Here is an 11,828-nt window from a genome sequence, read left to right on the forward strand (position 1 = left end):
TCACAAGACTGCAGAAGCCAGGGTATGTGCAGTCCCCAGTACACTTCTAGATCCCGTTAACATCGCATCTGCAGGAAATGGATGCATTCTCTCTTTCTCGGAAGGTTGGCTCATCTGTGACTGTTAGCCAGCAATTAAGCAATTCCAGAGTGATTTTGCTATTGACTGGATGCCTATTTTTGTATCCACTTTAGTTCTCTGTAGATATGGGATATCAGTAGTTCTCTCCCAAGTTATTATAGTGGTTTTGCCACTTGGTAGAGATTTATGGAGCTCATTTTGGGGTGCTCAGAAAGTCAGTCTCTTGATTTTATCCCTGAACTTGTTCCTCTCTCATCCACCCTATCCCAGTAAACAGCACCACCATCTATCCAGCTGTTCAAGCTAATTCCTGGCAGTCTCTGTAGATTTCTTTCTTTTCCTTCCATCCCATCCATCAGCGAGTCAGGTGGTCTTGCCTCCAAACATGGTGGCCTAGGATGACCAACCACCCAGGCCAGGGATTTTTCCATTTTAGCACTAAAGGTCCCATGTTCCGGGAAACCCCTTAGTCCCTGGCCAACTGGAGCAGTCGGTCACCCTAATCTGCTATGGCCACTCAAGTCCAGTTTGCACTGCTGCATACTCTCCTAGCTGGCCTCCCTGCTTTGCTCTGGACCCACAGTCGTGCTCCATACAGCGGCAGAGTAAGCTTTTAGACAACTGACCCGGGATAGCACCTTCTGCTTGACACCCTCCAATGCACTTGAACCCACAGGCAGCCCTCAGCACATCCTCTCAAGGCCTTGTATGATGGGCTGTGGCCTCACTCTCGCCTCTCTGGTACAGCACTTCCTCAGTCACCAAACTGGGACCACCACCTCATTATGACAAGTCCCGTCACCCCACGTACATCTGCCCTCACTGTCCCCTCTTCCCAGGATGCTGCCCCCAGATCTCCACATGAGACCTGCTTCTTATCATTCAGGTCTTGGTGCAAATGTCACCATCCCAGAAAGGACTCTCCCACCACCCAGATCTATAGTGGCCTCCCCCCAAAATTGTCACGCTTTATCCCATAACTCTGTTATATTCTCCTTATGTATGTGCCACTACTAAAGCAGTTGTATGTGTTTTTGTTTATTTATTGCCTTTCACCTCCTCTCTGCTCCCCCCAAGATGTAAACTCCTTGATAGCAGGAGCTTTCTTTCCCTCATTCTCCCCAACATGTAGAACAGTGCCTGGCACACAGTCGGTGCTTAATAAATGAGTGGAAGCAGGGCCTCCCTTCACAGGTTTCAAATCTGCTGAGGGAATGGTTTCCATCCTCCAGGAGCTTTGAGTATTTAAGGGCTGGAGGACACAGTAGCAGAAGGAGGACATGTGATTAAGTATTATCTGAGTCATTCAAAGGAAAAGAGGGTCCCCGAGTAGGCTGAGTCCTGAAGGAAAATGGGATTTCCTAAGGCAAAGTTAAGGCCACTCCAAGGGCATTCTCCACATATGGAAGATGGAGGCGGGAACAGCTGCACACAGGAGTCTGCCCTTGGCTTGACTTTCAGAGTTTGCATAAAGTCACCAAATGCCTGGGTGATTAAATCTCTACTGGAGTAGCAGGGATCCACAGAAAGCTCTAGAGCAATATACCTGAGAGCTATGTGGGGGAAAGTCACTCAGGATGGCAGGGAGAAGCATCGGTCTGATGCAATACTGATGCTCCTGTGAGGACTGGGAGAAAGGAAAACGCAGGGAACACTCAGAGGGAAGAATCGCTAGGGTTTTGGGGGCAGTTTGGATCTTTGTGGCAAAGGGGAAATAAATAGCCAACTAATTACATAATTCTATTGATTCACAATAGAATCAATTGGAATTGATCAATAGAACAGGCAGTTGCAGAAATCAATAGGCTAGGGAAAGCTAATAGATCAATAGAATTAGGTAAATGATTAGTTTTTTGGTAAAGAAGAGGGCCCATGAAAGGTGACAGCATCTGAGTTGCAGGGTAGAGAGGGATCTCTGTGGGAGGGACTGGTTTGGGAGGGTCTCTGATAAAATGGTTTTGCAGACTGTTGCGTATGGGGTGCTGGTGGGGTGTCCAGGTGATGCTCCAGGTCAGCCTTAGGACCCATGGGGCTGGGAAAAGAGATGTACAAGTCACTCCTTCCACAGGGAGAGAGTCTTAAACTTATGGGGTCAAAGACCCTGTGGATATGAGAAAAGACCGGACCCAGTCCCTAGAAAAATGCACAGATCCACATACTCTGGAAAAACTTGCATTCAAGTTCAACTCAGTTGTCAAATGAGTGTTTTTTGTTTGTTTATCTTTTGTGTGCCCTAGAGATTGGCTTTTGTGTATGGAAAGGATTATTCTGAAAAGATTTCAGTCTTTATTTTTATTTAATTTATTTATTTTAAATAAATTTATTTATTTATTTTTGGCTGCATTGAGTCTTCATTGCTGCATGAGGGCTTTCTCTAGTTGCGGCGAGCAGGGGCTACTCTTCATTGTGGTGCACGGGCTTCTCACTGTGGTGGCTTCTCTTGTTGCGGAGCACAGGCTCTAGGGCGTGTGGGCTTCAGTAGTTGTGGCACACGGGCTCAGTAGTTGTGGCTTGCAGGCTCTAGAGTGCAGGCTCAATAGTTGTGGTGCACGGGCTTAGTTGCTCCGTGGCATGTGATATCTTCCCGGACTGGGGATCGAACCTGTGTCCCCTGCATGGGCAGGCGGATTCTCAACTACTGCATCACCAGGGAAGCCCGATTTTAGTTTTTTAAATCTCATTTTAAATTTGTTCAAGTTTCAAATTTTGAAAACTCTTCTTTTTGCTCATCTTAAATTCAGTTTATAAATATCTTTTTACTATTTATAAATCTACCAAAGTTTAAACAACTAATTTTAAAATCACTTTATTTACAGTTTAAGCTTCATTTATACTTTCAATATGTTTGGTTTCTTTAAGTTATTGCAATTGTCAAATATAACAAACCTTCCAAGATATTTACTTCATTTTTATAAATGTAGCAAATTAAACCTTAAAATTATAGATTTTAAGTACTCTTAAGTGTTCCAATATGATTTACTCACTGAATAAAATTTCAATTTTAGGGATTCCCTGGTGGCACAGTGGATAAACTCTGCACTCCCAATGCAGGGGGCCCGGGTTTGATCCCTGTTCAGGGAACTAGATCCCACATGCCTGCCGCAACTAAGAGTTCGAATGCCACAACTAAAGAGCCCACGTGCTGCAACTGAGACCAGGTGCAACCTAAATAAATAAATAAATATTATTTTAAAAAATTATTTTTTAAAAAATTCAATTTAAATTCACAAGTCTAAATCAATTATGCAATTACCTATTTTAAATGAAAATCTCTGGGTTAACCTATTGAAAATACTAATATGCTAAATTGTATGTAACACTTCAAGATATTAAAAGAACAGATAGGTACAGATTATTTCTAAATTTATCACAAAAATGTTGCTATTCTAGGTTTGATTTACTCTGCAGCTCTTCTTAATTCTAAACCTCCCCCAGGGCTAATTTTGTTTACCCATCAAGGGAAAAAAATCCATGTCACTCCAGTCCTGAGCTTTTTTTCATAGTCATTATCTTACGGGCTCCAACAATCTAGAAGGAGTAATCCCAGGAATCTGTCTCCACCCACATTGCTACACTTTAAGATTACATTTTTTTAAAAATCAGATTTTATTTCCTGAACTTCAGTTTTTTTGTTCTCAGGATACTTAAGTATCTTTTCTGTTTAACCACGAAGAAGACCTTGAACTTGATGGAATTCTTTCTTCTTTTATGTGGTCCACTCTGGTGGAACCCCACAGCTCAACAGGTAGTACCAGAATGTCAGATAGGATCCCTCAAGGCTCTGCTGAGTCCACAAAAATCTTGGGCCACGCCCATGACAGCAGCAAGGCTGTAAGAGGCCCACGGACCCCAACTTATGACCCCCAAGTGGGGTTAACATTGAATTTAGAGAAAGAGGAGAAGAGAACTTGTTCAAAGTGGGTGAACAAGTCGTGGGGGGCAGGGGTCAACCATCAGAGGCAGCACAAATTGAGCCAGAACAGTGCAATGTCATAGAAGCCACAGTCTCAAGAAAGGAGCATTTATCAGAAATGTCAATACAACTAGAAAGGTTGAGATGGATGAGGACTTCAGAACAGAAATCGCTTGGATTATCAGAGTTTGGTTTCCAAAACTGACCATTAGCTGAAGCTTCTCTGGTCCCAGGCACAAAGGTCAGCAGCCTTGCAGGAGGATGTTTGGATATATTAGAATGCCTAGGTCCCCCATACTATATTATAGTCCAAGAGGCAGCCTGTATGTTTCCACACAGGCTCCATATTGTCATATCAGGCATTTCAAATTTCTGTCAAACTCCCGTAATCTGTTATCCTGGGTTTTGGAAGAAGAAATTGATAGTTTGACCTTCCTTCAGGTCACTTTCCTATGTCTCTCTTTTTAAAAAAAATTAATTAATTTATTTATTTACTTATTTTTGGCTGCATTGGGTCTTCGTTGCTGCGTGTGGGCTTTCTCTAGTTGCAGCGAGCGGGGGCTACTCTTCATTGCTGTGTGCGGGCTTCTCATTGCGGTGGCTTCTCTTGTTACTGAGCGCGGGGTGTAGGCATGCGGGCTTCAGTAGTTGCAGCACGCGAGCTCAGTAGTTGTGGCACACGGGCTTTGTTGCTCCATGGCACATGGGATCTTCCTGGACCAGGGATGGAACCCATGTCCCCTGCATTGGCAGGCAGATTCTTAACCACTGCACCACCAGGGAAGTCCCTCCTATGTCTCTTGAAGTGAGCAATTCATTAATCTTTACACTATGAGCCTCCTAAATAGGAGTAGAGACCAGTGCCACATAGTAGATGGAACAGATTAATTAGGGCATAAATTGCAGAGTGGCAGTCTCCATTCATTTTGAAGAAAACAGAAACACTCTAGCTTGGGATTTTTCAACCTTGGCACTAATCACGTTTGTGGCTGGATCATTCTTCGCGGGGGGCTGTGCAGTGCAGGCTGTTTAGCAGCAAACCTAGACTCTACCCACTCCGTGCCAGTAGCATCCCCTCTTCCAACTGTGTTTGGGGGGGGAGCTGGCACGAGTGGGGCTGTTGAACGCTGAGGTGGGAGCTGAGTAGAGTAGATGTAGAGAGGCTGAAGGCTAGGCTACATCTTGGCTTACCCTGTGTAATACCTAATATCTTCCTCTTTCTCAGGCGGCAGCAGTTTCCAGCTCTTTCCAATTGTATCCTTCTCTTTACGAAGACAGCTGTGGGGTCCCAGGGACCTAGAACCACAGTGTGCTTAGTTTGCTTAAGTCCTGGGTGAACAGAACTGGTCTCTGGGTCGGTGGAGGAGGTTGGGATGTCAGGGGGCCCCATGCTTGGCAGATAGTGATGAAGGAAGTCAGAGTGATCCATCAAGGAGGAAGTAGAGCAAAGGGGAGAGTCCCTGTGCTTAGAATAACAGTGGTGTTCTCGTCTGTCACTGAGCTCCTCACCGGGGGACACCTGTTCAAGAGCTTGTGTCCCATTGGAACAGTAGTTAATCTGGGTCTGAATTCTGATTGGACCAGAAACTAACTTTGTAACTTTGGGCAAAATATGGAAGCCTCTCTGAGCCCAAGCTCTTCATCTGTAAGATGGAGATTAAATGACTGGACTGCTTAGGTTATGAAAATTAAATGATGAGTCCTGTGGTTTGTCACAAAGTTTAGAGATGAAAAGCAATAGGTTTTGGTATGCTGGGTTCCTGTGCTTTGCCATTACTAGGTGTGTGATTTTAGGTACTCTGCAAAATGTGGATGGGATCAAGTTTATAAGTCGATTATGAAGATTAAATGAGATAAATCCAAACCCTGGGCCATCATATGTTAATCCACTCTTGGCAAATACGGTGATTTCAAGAGCCTCAGGGTTATTCTATTTACTCAGCAGATGCTCCTGCCCCACTTCCCCCAGGCAATGTGTGGGAAGGGCCTTGTGCGAGTTGGAGCCTTGGGGATGCCCCTGGCATTGCCTCCAGAATTACATGACCTCCTTACCTCCTTCCCCCACCCCACGTGCTTTTGGAGATTTAGGATAGGAGGGGAGGATAGTCCTCCTTAGAGTGTTCAAGGCCACCTCATCCTTAGGGAAGCACTCACAAGACCCTATTAACGCAGGAGAGAACCACCTAGCTCCCCATACACAGCTCTCTTTTTGCAAGATGCAGGGCAGTCTGGAGAGGGAGGGGGAGCTCTCAGCAAGATTGGGAAGAGGCATCTGCAAGTTGTGGCCTCAATAACTTCAAAGGAAATTTAATGACAAAGAAAAATGCTCACAACATAAAAAGGGAAAAATAAGAAAATCAAAGCTTCTGTAGAGCGTGATAACTGTTCTACTAACATCTCCGTAGGCCATCTCATTTCCATGCCAGTGTTGCCTAAGTAACCTTTGCAAGCTCCCCTAATCCAGTGCCATGTTTAAGTTATATATCAGCTCAGATTCTCCCAGTAGGCAGAGGGCAGCTTAAGAATAGGAAACCTCATTGAATCTGAAGTTATGAAATTGTCTTGCCTTCAAGTACATAAATCTCAGCAAAAGCCAGCTTTGGTTCAAAGTAGAGGATTTATACTAATATACCATCTGGTGCAGGGTGGGATGGGTAAGCCAAGGGCCATCACCTTGCCCCTCCTTCCTGACTGAAGTTTCCTCCAGATCTGCTCTTCTCCACAGTTGCCAAGCGCTTTTCTGCGTTTCAACAATTCAATCCACATAACCTCTACAGGGCCTCATAAAGAATTCCTATTTCAGGTAGAAAGATGACCCCTGTGCTAGGTTCAGAAAATACTTGACCTTCCCTGGCTTGGCCCCAAATTGCAGTTACCCTGGACAAGTCACTAAAGTTTTGAACATCAGGTTGCCACAACATAATAAAGGGAAAAATAAGAAAATCAAAGCTTCTGTAGAGCGTGGTAACTATTCTACTAACATCACTGTAGGCCATCTCATTTCCATGTCAATGGTGCCCAAATAACCATATTTACATTTGTTTAATGAGGAAGGTCTCAAAGATCTTAAAGATTCCAACTCTAACATTCTCTGAGTTTTAAAATTTAGCCCCTGCCCCTCCCTTGGTAGCCTGTTGAAGGATTCTGGTTTTGTCATCACAGTGACATTTTTTGTTAGATTAGCTTTGTTTGCATGTAAGCTTCTCTTGGCATGAATATTTTAGGGCAGGGCAAGCTCTAGCCATTGCGCCTGTAGGCCTACTACTCCCTACCATCCTCCAGTGGCCACTCCTACATTGACCTACTTGGAATGGAGTCATTTGAATGTCATTTGTTTCAATAAAATTCATCAGGTTCTTATTGGGTATCAGGAATTTACTAGACCCAGTGAACAAGATAAACCCTCCCTCATGGAACTTATGGTCTATAGACAATGGAAAAAGTAAAAAATATACAACAATGTTATGTGGTGATGAGCATGAAGAAATGGAAAACAAGACAAAATAATGGGTTAAATAGCCCCCAAGTGGTCAGGGAAGCTTTTTCAGAGGAGATAATATTTGAGCAGAGATCTGAGTGAAGCAAGGAAGCAAGTTGTACAATACCTGTGCCATGCAGGAAGAGGAATCAGCAAGGTCAGTGGCCCTGGGGTAGGAACATATCCAAGTTTACAGAACAACAGGAGGGCTGATGTGTCTGGAGTGAAGGAAATGAGGTTAGACAAGCCATATGTGGAGGGCCTGGGAAGACTTTATTATTTATTTATTTTTTTAACATCTTTATTAGAGTATAATTGCTTTACAATGGTGTGTCAGTTTCTGCTTTATAACAAAATGAATCAGTTATACATATGTCCCCATATCTCTTCCCTCTTGCATCTCCCTCCCTCCCTCCCACCCTCCCTATCCTACCCCTCTAGGTGGTCACAGAGCACCTAGCTGATCTCCCTGTGCTATGCGGCTGCTTCCCACTAGCTATCTATTTTACGTTTGGTACTGTATATATGTCCATGCCACTCTCTCACTTTGTCACAACTTACCCTTCCCCCTCCCCATATCCTCAAGTCCATGCTCTAGTAGGTCTGTGTCTTTAATCCCATCTTACCCCTAGGTACATCATGACCTTTTTTTTTTTTTAACTTAGATTCCATATATATGTGTTAGCATACAGTATTTGTTTTTCTCTTTCTGACTTACTTCACTCTGTATGACAGACTCTAGGTCCATCCACCTCACTACAAATAACTCAATTTCGTTTCTTTTTATGGCTGAGTAATATTCCATTGTATATATGTGCCACATCTTCTTTATCCATTCATCTGTTGATGGACACTTAGGTTGCTTCCGTGTCCTGGCTATTGTAAATAGAGCTGCAATGAACATTTTTGTACGTGACTCTTTTTGACTTATGGTTTTCTCAGGGTTTATGCCCAATAGTGGGATGGCTGGGTCGTATGGTAGTTCTATTCTTAGTTTTTTAAGGAACCTCCATACTGTTCTCCATAGTGGCTGTATCAATTTATATTCCCACCAACAGTGCAAGAGGGTTCCCTTTTCTCCACACCCTCTCCAGCATTTATTGTTTGTAGAATTTTTTGATGATGGCCATTCTGACCAGTGTGAGATGATATCTCATTGCAGTTTTGATTTGCATTTCTCTAATGATTAATGATGTTGAGCATTCTTTCATGTGTTTGTTGGCAATCTGTATATCTTCTTTGGAGAAATGTCTAGGTCTTCTGCCCATTTTTGGATTGGGTTGTTTGTTTTTTTGATATTCAGCTGCATGAGTTGCTTGCATGTTTTGGAGATTAATCCTTTGTCAGTTGCTTCATTTGCAATTATTTTCTCCCATTCTGAGGGTTGTCTTTTGGTCTTGTTTATGGTTTCCTTAGCTGTGCAAAAGCTTTGAAGTTTCATTAGGTCCCATTTGCTTATTTTTGTTTTTATTTCCATTCCTCTCAGAGGTGGGTCAAAAAGGATCTTGCTGTGATTTATGTCACAGAGTGTTCTGCCTATGTTTTCCTCTAAGAGTGTAATAGTGTCTGGCCTTATATTTAGGTCTTTAATCCATTTTGAGTTTATTTTTGTGTATGGTGTTAGGGAGTGTTCTAATTTCATTCTTTTACATGTAGCTGTCCAGTTTTCCCAACACCACTTATTGAAGAGGCTGCCTTTTCTCCACTGTATATTCTTGGCTTCTTTATCAAAGATAAGGTGACCATATGTGCGTGGGTTTATCTCTGGGCTTTCTATCCTGTTCCATTGATCTATCTTTCTGTTTTTGTGCCAGTACCATACTGTCTTAATTACTGTAGCTTTGTACTATAGTATGAAGTCAGGGAGCATGATTCCTCCAGCTCCGTTTTCCTTTCTCAATATTGCTTTGACTATTCGGGGTGTTTTGTGTTTCCATAAAAATTGTGAAATTTTTTGTTCTAGTTATGTGAAAAATGCCAGTGGTAGTTTGATAGGGATTGCATTGAATCTGTAGATTGCTTTGGGTAGTAGAGTCATTTTCACAATGTTGATTCTTCCAATCTAAGAACATGGTATATCTCTCCATCTATTTGTATCATCTTTAATTTCTTTCATCAGTGTCTTATAATTTTCTGCATACAGGTCTTTTGTCTCCTTAGGTAGGTTTATTACTAGATATTTTATTCCTTTTGTTGCAATGGTAAATGGGAGTGTTTTCTTAATTTCCCTTTCAGATTTTTCATCATTAGTATAGAGGAATGCAAGAGATTTCTGTGCATTAATTTTGTATCCTACTGCTTTACCAGATTCATTGATTAGCTCTAGTAATTTTCTGGTAACATCTTTTTTTTTTTTTTTTTTTGCCATACACGGGCCTCTTACTGTTGTGGCCTCTTGCGTTGTGGAGCACAGGCTCCGGATGTGCAGGCTCAGCGGCCATGGCTTATGGGCCCAGCCACTCCGCGGCATGTGGGATCTTCCTGGACCAGGGCACAAACCCGTGTCCCCTGCATCGGCAGGGGGACTCTCAACCACTGCACCACCAGGGAAGCCCTCTGGTAGCATCTTTAAGATTCTCTATGTATAGTATCACATCATCTGCAAACAGTGATAGTTTTACTTCTTCTTTTCCGATTTGGATTCCTTTTATTTCTTTTTCATCTCTGATTGCTTTGGTTAAAACTTCCAAAACTAAGTTGAATAATAGTGGTGAGAATGGGCAACCTTGTCTTGTTCCTGATCTTAGTGGAAATGGTTTCAGTTTTTCACCATTGAGGACGATGTTGGCTGTGGGTTTGTCATATATGGTCTTTATTATGTTGAGGTAAGTTCCCTCTATGCCTACTTTTTGGAGGGTTTTTATCATAAATGGGTGTTGAAATTTGTCGAAAGCTTTCTCTGCATCTATTGAGATGATCAGATGATTTTTCTCCTTCAATTTGTTAATATGGTGTATCATGTTGATTGATTTGTGTATAATGAAGAATCCTTGCATTCTTGGGATAAACCCCACTTGATCATAATGTATGATCCTTTTAATGTGCTGTTGGATTCAGTTTGCTAGTACTTTGTTGAGGATTTTTGCATCTATGTGAAAGAGTGATATTGGCCTGTAGTTTTCTTTCTTTCTGGGAAGACTTTAGATTGTGTTGTAAGTGGGATGGGGAGACACGGGAAGGCTCGAGTAGGAAAGGACATGATCTAGTTCATGTCAAAATTTCTTTGGCTGCTGTATTGGAGAATAGACTGTAGAGGGATTGGAGCAGACCCAGAAAGCCCATTAAGACACTAGAAATAATCCAGTGAGAGAAGAAGATGGGCAGGCTAGCATGGTAACAGGAATGGTGAGAAGTGATTGCCTTCGAGGTTTTTTTTTTTTTAATATATTGAGCTGTATGAGTTCTTTATATATTTTGGATATTATCCCCCTTATTGGACATGTCATTTGCAAATATCTTTTCCCATTCAGTGGATTGCCTTTTCATTTTATTGATGTTTCCTTGTTGTGCAAAAAGCTTTTTAGTTTGATGTAGTCCAATTTGTTTATTTTTGCTTTTGTCGCCCTTGCCTGAGGAGACAGATCCAAAAAGATACAGCTAAGACCAGTGTCAAAGAGCTTACTGCCTATGTTGTCTTCTAAAGTTCTTATGTTTTCAGGTCTTAACATTTAAGTCTTTATTCCATTTTGAGTTTCTTTCTGTATATGGTGTAAGAAGGTGGTCTAATTTCATTCTTTACATGCGGCTGTTTAGTTTTCCCAGCATCATTTATTGAAGAGACTGTTTTTTCCCCATTGTATATTCTTGGCTCCTTTGCCATAGATTAATTGACCATATAAGTGTAGGTTTACTTCTGGGCTCTCTATTCTGTTCCATTGATCTATGTGTCTATTTTTGTGCCAGTACTATGCTGTTTTGATTACAGTAGCTTTGTAGTATAGTTTGGAATCAGGGAGTATAATGGTTCCAGCTTTGTTATTCTTTTTCAAGATTGCTTTTGCTATTTGGGGTCTTTTGTGGTTACATACAAATTTTAGAATTATTTGATCTAGTTTTCTGGAAAATGCCATGGGTATTTTTACAGAGATTACTTTGAATCTGTAGATTATTTTGGGTAATATATACATTTTAACATGAGTATGGACTATCTTTCCATTTAGTTATGTTGTCTTCAATTTCTTTCATCAATGTCTTACAGTTTTAAGAGTACAGGTCTTTTACTCCTTGGTTAAATTTATTCCTAGGTATTTTATTCTTTTTGATGCAATTGTAAATGCTATTGTTTTCTTAATTTCTCTTTCTGATAGTTTATTATCTGTGTATAGAAATGCAACATATTTCTGTATATTAATTTTT

Source organism: Hyperoodon ampullatus, assembly GCF_949752795.1.
Source record: "Hyperoodon ampullatus genome assembly, chromosome: 1".
Lineage (NCBI taxonomy): Eukaryota > Metazoa > Chordata > Mammalia > Artiodactyla > Ziphiidae > Hyperoodon > Hyperoodon ampullatus.